Source organism: Nomascus leucogenys, unplaced genomic scaffold (assembly GCF_006542625.1).
Source record: "Nomascus leucogenys isolate Asia unplaced genomic scaffold, Asia_NLE_v1 000651F_140564_qpd_obj, whole genome shotgun sequence".
Taxonomy (NCBI): Eukaryota; Metazoa; Chordata; class Mammalia; order Primates; family Hylobatidae; genus Nomascus; species Nomascus leucogenys.
In genome coordinates, this window is record NW_022095905.1 from 32,064 (window position 1) to 44,007 (window position 11,944).

The window sequence follows — 11,944 nt, forward strand, 5'->3', positions numbered from 1 at the left end:
TATTTCTTTTCAAGCAGGGACTGGAGGTCCCAAGCGTCATTAGTATGGTGAGCCAGTGCCCACATGAACAGTAGGATCTTAGCACTGCCACCTGGACACCCATTTAAATGCTCTTATCTTAGCTAGTCAAAGTGTGGTCTATGAGTTTGCATTTTAATAAGATCCCCGGGTGAATCTTGGGCATGTTACAGAGGAAGCACTGTCCTACATCATATGTGACAGGCTCTCATAGTCACCATCATCACGGGAATCTTGCGCATGTTACAGGGAAGCACTGTCGTACATCATATGTGGCAGGCTCTCATAGTCACCGTCATCATGGGAATGTTGTTCATGTTCCAGAGAAGCACTGTCCTACATCGTATGTGCGGGGCTCTCATAGTCACCACCAGCCTGGGAATCTGCATTTAGAGCATTTAACTATATGGGCTCTGAAATCAGATGTCTTAGGTTTAGACTTCCTTCTACTTCTTACTAAGCAGAGAACTCTGGGGCGAAAATTTTACGACGTCTAGTTTTATCACGTCCAAATTGGAGGCATGGGGAAATTATAGCATTTTGCATAGAATATTGTTTTACGTATAAAATGAAATAGTACATAGGAAGCTTCTGCCATACACTAGCTGCCCAATAAATATTAGTTAATAGTAACTCATTTAGTCCTAAGAAGAGGTCTATAAATTTGTACACAATAATTTTTTGTGACTACCCAAATTTTTATAATTAATATAGATTTAAAATCAAGGCATGTTCTTACGTGTAGTTGGCAATCAATATGACATGTCAAAATTGTATGTAAGTATTTTATTGTTGGTGGGGATATAAGAAATTTGCCATCAAAAGAGGGCAGATAATCTATGTTTGCAGACTCCAGAAAGCTGTCTCTCACCTAAGAGTTTGCAATTTCTGTCTGAGGGAAAAGAAGAAAAAGCTGACTATGCAAATAAACATTACCATAGAGTCTTCTCTATGGCAACATCAAAAATGAAAGCTGATTCTCATCTTCCTAACAATCTGCAAAGACAAGTGAAACACAATCTACTGAGCATCAAGTTAAAGAAGGAGAGAATTTGAGTGGCACAGGAGGAAACCATGTCTTCGCCGGTAGGGAAATCAATATGACCAGTGTTCCTCTGCCCTCCTCCGAGGCTAAGGATGGGTTAAATATCAGTGGCTGACCTCAGATAACGGAATGAGCAAAAAAGCTATAAAATGCATGCATTACATAATTAAGAGGGTGGGAAGGGATTTTTTTAAAAAGGCAATTCCTAGTTGGGTTCCTTCCTTTTCACCCCATTGGTGAAGAAACTAGTCTTGCCCTACAATTCTGTGGATGGCTGCAGACACAACAAACACTGAGCAGACGAAATTCACAGTAATTTATTTTTCACGTATACTCAGCCCAGCAGGGGATGACACTGCATCTATGCAGGTCTACCCGGGGATTGCACTCTGGAGCAGAGGGTGTGGGAGACAGGCTTGGTAGAATTCAGAGCGTGGGGTAACCCCTGGTCCCTTGAGGAATGTGCTTGACTAATTCAAAGAGTTTTGCAGTCTGGTGGGGGCATGAAAGCCATTAGGCTGAAAACCTCGTGGTGTGCAGCATGAAATTTTAGGTGTCACAGTACAATTGACCCTGATGCTTTAACATCAGACATTTATTTTAATGATGACTAATATTTTGAGAGGCTGAGAGAAGGCTGTTGAGACATTGTAATAAGTGCTTAGGGGCGTGAGAGATTAGGAAGGCCACAATTATGAGTAATGAAATGTGGAAGCTGATGCGAAGCTACTGCCCCCATTTGTTTAGCAGGAGGCAGGAAAAGTGATCTGGGGTCTCTGTCAGCACAAACATGTTGGTAAATATTTGGGTAACAACATGCATTCCCCATGCATTGGTTTAGAGATCTGGGGTCTCTGGCAGCACAAGCGTGTTGGTAAATATTTGGATGACGTCATGCATTCCCCATGCATTGGTTTTCATGTCTCCAGTGAGTTGTTGGGCAAGTCTGATTTTACTGATCCGCATGCAGCAGGCAGCTTCTGGTACGGAGCTACCTGCACCCCTTGGACAGTCCAGGACTGAATGGTTGTCAAAAATGTGAACTCCTTGATTTCCTGTAAAGGCAACTGAGGGAACTGTGTAGCATTGGTGTAAAAAGTGCACTTTCCTAAGGAGCATGAACTTAGAGTAATCAAACCCTGTGGCGATACTGGAACCCAGCAGGGCATCCACTCGCTGCTTTGTAACTTAAATAGGAATTCTTTGAGGAGCTCAGTCTATCTCTCAACTGAAGCAGCTGCCTGCAGCCTACAGGGGCAGTGGAAGCTCTACTGGACACCTTCTTCACAAGCCCAGCACTGTGTTTTCTGATGAAATGTTGCCTTGGTCACCGTCAGCAGTGTCTGGAACTCTGCAGGGGATAAGGAGTGTCCCTGTGAGATCTGTACCGTGTCCTTAGTTAAAATAAAGGCATCTGTTACCTTGATTGGTATTCTGAGTATCCATGAGACAAGAAGTTTCTTTAATTCAATGGGGAGGGAAGGTGGACAATTCTTGGCAATTGCCAAAAAGTTTGTAAAAATGTACAAATGGGGCTAATTGTTGGCCCAGCATCAGTGCTGAGATGACCACCTCAAGTTTGGCCAGTTGTGCTGAGGCTTGGGTGTCATCATTTATCAGGGACATCCTAGCTAAGGGAGGGAAGGCAGCAGCCCCCCACTGAGCTCCATCACATCCGATGATGGCATCAATTCAGAAGGTGGACAAACTTCACTGCTGGTCACTCAGTCGATCCGAAGGGGCCTCGGAGAGGGGTGACTTCCAGCACCACAGTCTGAGGATGAAGGAAGCCAGTGTCAGCACTATAGTCTGAGGATGAAGGAGGCCAGTGCTTCCTGCAGATGAGAATTGCAGGGGGTAGAGATTTGACTCCATTCTGAGGCAAGGAGGTCTCTGCAGCTGTGCCAAGGCTGTGGGGTGCTGCTTCCCAAGGCCTGATGGCCAGATGGGCATGAAGGCTCATGGACATGGATGCAGAGCCCTCTGTTTCGAGGGTCCAGTATGTGGTCAGCAATCACTGCCCTGATGCTGTACAGCACAGGGTCAAAAGGGGCAGTTTTGTTTTTTACATCAGAAGCCCATGGACAACTTGTGGCCACCACATACAACACAGATACTTCAGGAGGCATGGGAAGAAGTTGCTCAAGCATCTATAGTGTGTGCTCTGATGGAATTCATAGGAGCGCCTGTTAATTTAAATTCGGACAGATTCTAGACTTGTGTGAGGAGGCTTCATTCAAGGTGGGTCAGCTTTCAAGTGACAACATCAACGAGATTAAGTAAAATTTGTAAGTAAGAAATATGTTGTCACCGGAACCCGAAGTAAAGAATTAAAGGGCTGGGCACAGTGGCTCACACCTGTAATCCCAGAACTTTGGGAGGCCAAGGCCAGAGGGTCGCTTGAGCCCAGGAATTCGAGACCAGCCTGGGTAACATGGCGAAAACTTTTCTCTACAAAAAAATAAACAAAATTAGCTGAGTGTGGTGGCACACACCTGTAGTCCTAGCTACTTGGAAAGCTGAGATGGGAGAATTTCTTGAGGTCGGGAGGTCAAGGCTGCACTTAGCTGAGATCATGCAACTTCATACCACCCTGGGTGACAGAGCAAGACTGTGTCTCCAAAAAACAAAACACAAATTAAAGAATATTAGGCTTGTATTAACATTGTGGATGCTGAGAGGATGAATATTTCTTGAAAGTGTCAGGAATACAGCAGCCCCATGTTTACCAAGGAATTTTCAGGAATTGAAGCAAAGTGGCAGAGCCTTGAAGTACTGTGTTGGGGAAATGTCCATTCCCTTTGTATAAGGCTCTTTGTATCTGTGTGTCCTTAGTATGTAAAATGAATTTTCTCTGAGAATGATGTCATCACTATAATGTCACACCTGTACTCCTGTAGAAAGGTGGCTGCAGTGAGATCTTGTCTGCGAAGACTGCATGCAAAGACAAGGCTGCCAAGGCACTCTGTGGGTTACCTGGTCCCTTCAGAGATGAAGGCAGGCTATGACTGAGACTCTATTAAAATAGGCACAAAAAGAACATGTTAGCCAAATCTATAACAACAAAATATTTACCAGTTGCATGAATATATATAGGTTTATTATAAGGAATTGGCTCATGTGGTTATGGAGGCTAACAAGTCCCAGGACCTGCAGTCAGCAAGCTGGAGACCCAGGACTGCCAATGGTGGAGTTCCAGTCCAAGCCTAAAGTCCCGAGAACCAGGAAAGCTGATGGCGTTAGTTAAAGTCCACGTCTGACTTCAAAGGCGAGAGAAGGTCTACGTCTCAGCTCTGAAAACATCAAAGAGAGTGAATTTTCTCTTCCTCTACCCTTGTGTTTTATTTGGGTTTTAATGGATTGGATGAGGCCCAATCACACTGGGGAGGGCAACTACTTTACTAAGTCTACATATTCAAATGTTCTTCTCATCAAGGAACACCCTCACAGACACATCCAGAGTGTTTAACCAAATATCTAGGCAACCCAACTTGGCAAATAAAATTAACCATCGTAAGGTGAAAGATGTATAAGATCTGAAGAGAAACCATGGATGCAGGATGGCTAAACATCTGCAAGTCAATAAATGTGATACACCATATGAACAGAATTAAAAACAAAAATCACATGATCATCTCAATACATGCAGAAAAAGGATTTGACAAAATCCAGCATCCCTTTATACCTAAAATCCTCAGCAAAATAGACATAGAAAAAGCATTTGACAAAATCCAGAATTCCTTTAAGATTAAAACCCTCAGCAAAATCAACATCGAAGGGACATACCTTAAGGTAATAAAAGCCATATTGACAAACACACAGCCAACATTATATGGAATGGGGAAAAGTTGAAAGCATTCCCCCTGAGAACTAGAACAAGAAAATGATGCCAACTTTCACCACTTCTATTCAACACAGTACTTGAAGTCCTTGCCAGAGCAATCAGATAAGAGAAATAAAGGGCATCCAAATAGGTAAAGAGGAAGTCGAACTGTTACTCTTTGCTGATGACATGATCGTATACCTAGAAAACCCTAAAGACTCATCCTAAAAGCTACTAGAACTGGTAAATGAATTCAGCAAAGTTTCAGGATACAAAATTAATGTACACAAGTCAGTGGCTCTGCTATAAAGTAACAGTGAACAAGCTGAGAATCAAATCAGAAACTCACCCCTTTTACAATAGCTGCAGTAAAAACCTTAGGAATATTATAATTCCTGTAATTATAATAGTATATTCCTATAATTGTCAATTGCATGCAATCTTTGCAGACAAAATCTTAATTATATCCGAATACTTAACCAAAGAGACAAAAGACCTCTACAAGGAAAACTACAAAACACTGCTGATAGAAATCATAGATGCAAACAAATGGAAACATATCCCATGCTCACAGATGGGTAAAATCAATATTGTGAAAATACCATACTGCCAAAAGCAATCTACAAACTCAATGCAATCATCATTAAAGTACCAACATCAGTCTTCACAGAACTATAAAAATTCGCATGGAAATAAAAAAGACATAGAAGGGACATACCTTAAGGTAATAAAAGCCTAGAACCAAAAAAGAGTCTGCATAGCCAAAGCAAGACTAAGCAAAAAGAACAAATCTAGAAGCCGACTTCAAACTGTACTAGAAGGCCATAGTCACCAAAACAGCATGGTACTGGTATAAAAACAGGCATAGATCAATGGAACATAATAGAGAACCCAGAAATAAAGCCAAATATTTACAGTCATCTAATCTTCAACAAAGTAAACAAAAACATAAAGCAGAGAAAGAATACCCTATTCAACAAATGGTGCTGGGATAAATGGCAAGACACACATAGAAGAATGAAGGTGGATCCTCATTTCGCACCCTGTTCAAAAATCAACTCAAGATGGATCAAGGACTTAAATCTAATTCCTGAAACCATAAAAATTCTAGAAGACGACATTGGAAAAACCCTTCTAGACATTGGCTTAGGCAAAGACTTCATGTCCAATAACCCAAAAAGCAAATACAACTAAAATAAAGATAAATAGATGAGACTTAATTAAACTAAAAGGCTTCTGCACAGTAAAAGAAATAATCAGCAGAGTAAACAGATAACCTACAGAGTGGGAGAAAATCTTCACAATCTGTACTTCTGATTAAAGGACTAAACCCAGAATCTGCAAGGAACTCAAACAAACCAGCAAGAAAAAAACTCCCATCAAAAAGTGGGCTAAGGACATGAACAGACAATTCTCAAAAGAAAATATGCCAACTATGGGAACTGCAGGAGCTCTGAGGTCCCTTTGCACTCCAAGAGAGAGACTGACTTTCCAGCCTGTGGACACAGTGGAGTCCTCTCGGGCCTTTCTGGTTTCCTGTTTCAGAAAAGTGGGATAACTTTCAGACTTCCTGGACTGTGTGCTAAACTATAAAAATGGGTTGGGGTGAAATGGAGAGCTGACTTATTTTAAATGGGAATCAAAAAGAGGTAGAACTCTTGGAAAAAAAAAGAAAATATACAACTGGCCAACAAACACATGAAAAAATGCTCAACATAACTAATTATCAGGAAAATGTAAATCAAAATGACAATACAATATGATACCCCTTCAGTCCTGCAAGAATGGTCATAATAAAAAAATCAAAAATAGATGTTGGCATGGATATGGTAAAAAGGGAACACTTTTACACTTTTTGGAGGGAATGTAAGCTAGTACAACAGCTATGGAAAACAGTGAGATTTCCAAAGGACTAAAAGCAGATCTATCATTTGATCCAGTAATTCCACTCCTGGGTATCTATTCAGAGGAAAATCAGTCATTATATGAAAAGGATACTTGCACACGCATGTTTATAGCAGCACAATATGCAATTGCAAGAATTTGAAACCAGTCTAAATGCCCATCAATCAGTAAGTGGATAAAGAAAATTTGGTATATATATTTACCATGGAATACTACTCAGCCATAAGGTGGAATGAAATAATGCATTCACAGCAACCTGGATGAAACTGGACACCATTACTCTAAGTGAAGTAACTTAGGATTGGAAAACCAAACATTGTATGTTCTCATTCATAAGTGGGACCTAAGCTATGAGGATGCAAAGGCATAAGAATGATACAATGGTCTTGAGGACTCAGGGAAAGGCTGGGAGTGGTGGGGTGGGTGTGGTGAGGGATAAAACACTACACATTGGGTACAGTGTACACTGCTTGGGTGATGGGTGCACCACAAATCTCAGAAATCGCCACCAAATAACTTATTCATGTAACTAAACACCACCTGTTCCCCAAAAACCTATTGAAATAAAAAAAGCATCATATTCCCCAAAAACGTATTGAAATAAAAAAAAAATTAACCACAATAATATTAGGCATTGGGTACGAGGGCCTTAATGGATGGGAGCACTGCAGTCACATTACAGCAATCCACTGTGAAACATCATTTATTATTTGCAGGTTTAAGAACAGGCCAAATTCTACTGCTGAATGTTGAAGCAATTAGGATAATCACCCCTTCACTAATTAATTAGGTCCTATATAATAAGTTTTATTTATTTGAAGTCATGTTGTAATTTATGTTGGACCATATTTGCTAATTTATCAAGATGGGGAGGCTAGGCTCCATGGCTCACACCTATAATCCCAGCAATTTGGGAGGCTGAGTCAGAAGGATTGCTTGAGGCCGGAAGTTAGAGACAAGCCTAGGCAACATAGCAAGACTCCACTTCTATAAATTTTTTAATTGGCTGTGTTGGTGCATGCCTGTAATCCCAGCTACTTGGAAGACTAAAATGGGAGGATTGTTTGAGCCCAGGAGTTCGAGGCAGCAGTGAGCTATGACTGTGCCACCGCACTTCATTCAGCCTGGGTAATGGAGCAAGACCCCATCTCTAAAAAAATGAAAAATTAAAAATAAATCAAATTAAAAAACCAGGAGAGGGAGTTCTGTAAGGTTACATTTGGTGAAGTCAATGTGTCAGTGCAAATGGTTTAATTTCAATTTGTTACTCATTAAGTCAGAGCATCCAAGTCCCCTATGAACAAAGGCTTCTATGACTACGGGAAATTTAGTCAAGGTAATAAATATGAGGCATAACTATGTGTCCTCTATTCTATATGCAGTTACTCTGCTAGGATTAGGGGGTGCAATGTTTAAATTTGGTGAAATCTCAGGTATAACAAAATTTGAGCTCCAGTATTGATTAAGTTTGTGAAGGTATGCCAATTGGTAGATTTCAGAAGATGCTAATATTGATTCAGAATATATGCTGGAGAGTTAACAAATACCAATCAGCACCCCTTTATCTTTGGACTGTATAAATTGTTTTAGAAAATAGTACATTTCCAATTAGATCAGATGATAGACTTCCGTTTTAATTTAAATTTTGTTTTTGTTCATATCCAAGTTCCTTCCTTTCCTTCCTTCTTTCCTTCCTTCCTTCTCTCCTTCTTTCCCTCCTTCCCCCTTCCTTCTTTCCTTCCTTTTCTTCCTTCCCTCCTTCCTTCCTTCCCTCCTTCCTTCCTTCCTCCTCCTTCCCTCCTTCCTTCCCTCTCTCTTTCCTTCCATCTCTCCTTCCTTCCTTTCTTCCCTCTCTCCTTCCTTCCTTCCCTCTCTCCTTCGTTCCTTCCCTCCATCTCTCCTTCCTTCCCTCCCTCTCTCCTTCCTTCCTTCCCTCTCTCCTTCCTTCTTTCTTTCCTTCCTTCCTTCATTCCTTCCTGCCCTCCTTCCCTCCCTCTCTCCTTCCTTCCTTCCCTCCCTCCTCCTTCGTTCCTTCCCTCTTTTCTTCCTTCCTTCATTCCTTCCTGCCCTCCTTCCATCTCTCCTTCCTTCATTCTTTCCTTCCCTCTCCTTCCTTCCTTCCATCCCTCCCTCCCTACTTCCTTCCTTCACTCCTTCCTTTCCTCTCTCCTTCTTTCCTTCCATCCCTACCTCCCTCCCTCCCTACTTCCTTCCTTCCCTCCTTCCTTCCCTCTCTCCTTCTTCCTTCCTTCCTTCCTTCCTTCCTTCCTTCCCTCTCCCTCATTTCTTTGCCACTGGATATGGGGAAGGTTGTTCATTTTCCCACTCGTATTTATAATTTCTTCTTTCAAACAGCCCCAAATCAGTATTTTCAGAGTTAAGGTCCTCCTTGTGAGCAGATTGTGTGGTTTAAGAACCCTAGACTTAAGTCAGGTTTGGATTTCTCCCTTCTCTGTGCCTCAGGGGTACCGCAGGTGTCTTTTCCTATAACCCTGGGAATTAGATCTTTGTTGCGGCAGAACCATAATTGCAGAGCGATGCAGCACAACCAGCCCACAATTCAGGGTCAATGGATTGAAATCGTCTTCTGCTACGGGTCCATCTTGTTCTTCCAGGACTTCCCTCCCCACTTTTTTCCCCTTTAGGGTGTTGAAACTTTAGTGGTATATACATTGCCTCATAATCAGTCAAAACTCCCCTTATCCCACATCATGGATTAAAGAGAACATTGCCAGGAGCCCTTCACTCTTCTGAAGGACTTTATTTGATAGGTCCTTTTCCGGTTTAGAATAAAAGAGGTAATAACTAGAAATGTCTCCCTCATAATAGGCTCTACAGCAAATTCTACTTTAAAGGCTGTTTTTCGTGACTTTAACTGTGGCAGCCCTTAATATTTTTATCATCCACAGACAATTGTTGTCTCATTTTGGTCCTCTTTAAATGATGGTTTTATAATCAGCTACAAAATTTAACAGATGCCCTTAAATGCAGGATTCTGATTAATAACTCTGGAGACTGTGACATTAGAATAGAGAGAAAACTTTCAAATAGAAGAGTGAATGGTGTTTGGTCTACTTTGGACTGTGTTTTTATAAATATGTTATTAGTATGTGTTCCAAAATTATTGGAAACTTCTATAGAAATGTAATCCCCAGTGTCAGAGATGGGGCCTGCTGGGAGGTGGCTGGTCCATGGGAGCATCTTCCAGTGGTTCCACTGTCGGAGATGGGGCCTGCTGGGAGGCGGCTGGTCCACGGGAGCAGTTTCTAATGGTTAAGCATCATCCCCCTAGCGCTGCTCTTGTGATAGAGTTCTCATGAGATCTTGTTGTTTAAAGTGTGTAGGACCTTCCCTCTCTCTCTCTTCCTCCTGCCCTTGCCTTGCCTTCCACCATGATTGTTAAGTTTCCTGAGGCCTCCCCAGAAGCTGAACAGATGTCAGCATCATGCTTGCTGTACAGGCTGTGAAACTGTGAGCCAATTTTCAGTACTCTTCTGTTTTCTATTTTATTTTAATTTTATTTTTTTTTAATTTTATTTTAAGTTCCAGGATACATGTGCAGGACAAGCAGGTTTGTTACATAGGTAAACGTGCACTATGATGATTTGCTGTACCTATCAACCCACCGCCTAGGTATTAAGCCCCACATGCGTTAGCTATTGATCCTGATGATCTTCCTCCCCGTCCCAACTGACAGGTCCCAGTGTGTGTTGTTCCCCTCCCTGCATCCATGTGTTCTCATTATTCAGCTCCCACTTATGAGTGAGAACATGTGGTGTTTAGTCTTCTGTTCCTGTATTAGTTTGCTAAAGATGATGGCTTCCAGATTCATTCATGTCCCTGCAAAAGACATGATCTCATTCCTTTTTATGGATGCATAGTATTCCATGGTGTGTATGTACCACATTTTCTTTATCCAGTCTATCATTGATGGGCATTTGGATTGATTCCATGTTTTTGCTATTGTGAATAGTGCTGCTATACAAATATGCATGCATGTATCTTTATAATAGAAGGATTTATAGTCCTTTGGATATATACCCAGTAATGGGATTTCTGGGTCAAATGGTATTTCTGGTTCTAGATCCTTGCAGAATCACCAAACTGTCTTCCACAATGATTGAAATAATTCACATTCCTACCAACAGTGTAAAAGTGTTTATTTCTCCACAGCCTTGCCAGCATCTGTTGTTTCTTGACTTTTTTATTTTATTATACTTTAAGTTTTAGGGTACATGTGCACAACGTGCAGGTTTGTTACATATGTATACATGTGCCATGTTGATGTGCTACACCCATTAACTCGTCATTTAGCATTAGGTATATCTCCTAATGCTATCCCTCCCACCTTCCCCCACCCCACAATAGTCCCCAGTGTGTGGTGTTCCCCTTCCTGTGTCCAAGTGTTCTCATTGTTCAATTCCCACCTATGAGTGATAACATGCGGTGTTTGGTTTTTTGTCTTTGTGATAGTTTGCTGAGAATAATGGTTTCCAGATACATCCATGTCCCTACAAAGGACATGAACTCATCATTTTTTATGGCTGCATAGTATTCCATGGTGTATATGTGCCACATTTTCTTAATCCAGTCTATCATTGTTGGACATTTGGGTTGGTTCCAAGTTTTGCTATTGTGAATAGTGTCACAATAAACATATGTGTGCATGTGTCTTTATAGCAGCATGATTTATAATCCTTTGGGTATATACCCAGTAATGGGATGGCTGGGTCAAATGCTATTTCTAGTTCTAGATCCCTGAGGAATCGCCACACCGACTTCCACAATGGGTGAACTAGTTTACAGTCCCACCAACAGTGTAAAATGTTCCACATCCTCTCCAGCACCTGTTGTTTCCTGACATTTTAATGATCACCATTCTAACTGGTGTGAGATGGTATCTCATTGTGGTTTTGATTTGCATTTCTCTGATGACCAGTAATGATGAGCATTTTTTCATGTGTTTTTTGGCAGCATAAATGTCTTCTTTTGAGAAGTGTCTGTTCATATCCTTTGCCCACTTTTTGATGGGGTTGTTTGTTTTTTTCTTGTCAATTTGTGTTCATCATACATTCTAGATATTAGCCCTTTGTCAGATGAGTAGGTTGCAAAAATTTTCTCCAATTCCATAGGTTGCCTGTTCAATCTGATGG

The 11,944-nt window shown here is 41.3% G+C and overlaps 1 long non-coding RNA gene across 1 annotated transcript; it reads right to left on the bottom strand.

The window, feature by feature from the left end:
- Window positions 1-2,927: 2,927 nt before the first annotated feature.
- LOC115833750 lies at window positions 2,928-4,010 on the bottom strand. Its single transcript, XR_004029069.1, has 3 exons — window positions 3,950-4,010; window positions 3,509-3,514; window positions 2,928-3,091 (listed from the first exon to the last, which is right to left on the bottom strand). It is a non-coding gene; the product is annotated as an uncharacterized LOC115833750 (long non-coding RNA).
- Between the last annotated feature and the right edge of the window lie 7,934 nt (window positions 4,011-11,944).